We start from the raw sequence: 833 nt of genomic DNA, 5'->3' as shown, positions 1-833 counted from the left end.
TTCATCCCTAATAATAGCATCCATCTGCCAAAAAAAAAACACAAGTACGGTTAATTATAGACTACAATTTATTTATATGGCGGTTACATCAACATTCATTAATATACTGTTACCGAAATGTCCGTTGGTACAAAATAGCGTCTAAGAGACTCATTGCTCCTCATCCTCTCCTCTCTATTAAGCACCATTGACCAGACATCGATAATTTCTGAGCCAACCACGCATTGAGATACAAGGGATTGCATTGTTTGACGTGTTATAGCTTTCCCTTTTATCGTCATGAAAACCGGCTCACTACATGTTTAATTCGTTAGGTAGTACCATCCCAAATGACAATAATACATATTTGACCAAAAAATATTACTTAAATAGTAGACAATGTAACTTACAAAATCCCGTCTATGCCTCGTAATATCCAATCTTGCAACTTCCTTTCGTCACTACTCACCTCGAACGTTACCGCACGTGTAAYGTACGGTGATCGTAGTTTAAAACTTAGTTTCGGATCTCTTTTTGGAATTTCAGATCTCACATTTTCTTGTCCACCTGTTGCTTTCGAACTATCAATACAAGCAATGACCGCGTCCTTTGATGGACTTATTCCCAAATCGAAAGCTGGCGCCTCGATTTCTGCATACGAATAAAATGTCTCGGACGTTGATGCAAGAATTATAGTATTAAATCAAGAAACTATACGGGCATGCAAATGGTGTTTATAAAATGCTTGTCATTTGTTTGGTATATCACTATGATGTTCTTATACGACATGGTTATGATTTTTGTGTGAGACCGTTTGGTACGAGACATGGGAACAAGGTGACGTTACTAACATA

Source organism: Cynara cardunculus (assembly GCF_001531365.2).
Source record: "Cynara cardunculus var. scolymus isolate 2C chromosome LG 2, CcrdV1, whole genome shotgun sequence".
In the NCBI taxonomy this organism is placed as follows: domain Eukaryota; kingdom Viridiplantae; phylum Streptophyta; class Magnoliopsida; order Asterales; family Asteraceae; genus Cynara; species Cynara cardunculus.
Note: the sequence above shows the minus strand (reverse complement) of the source record.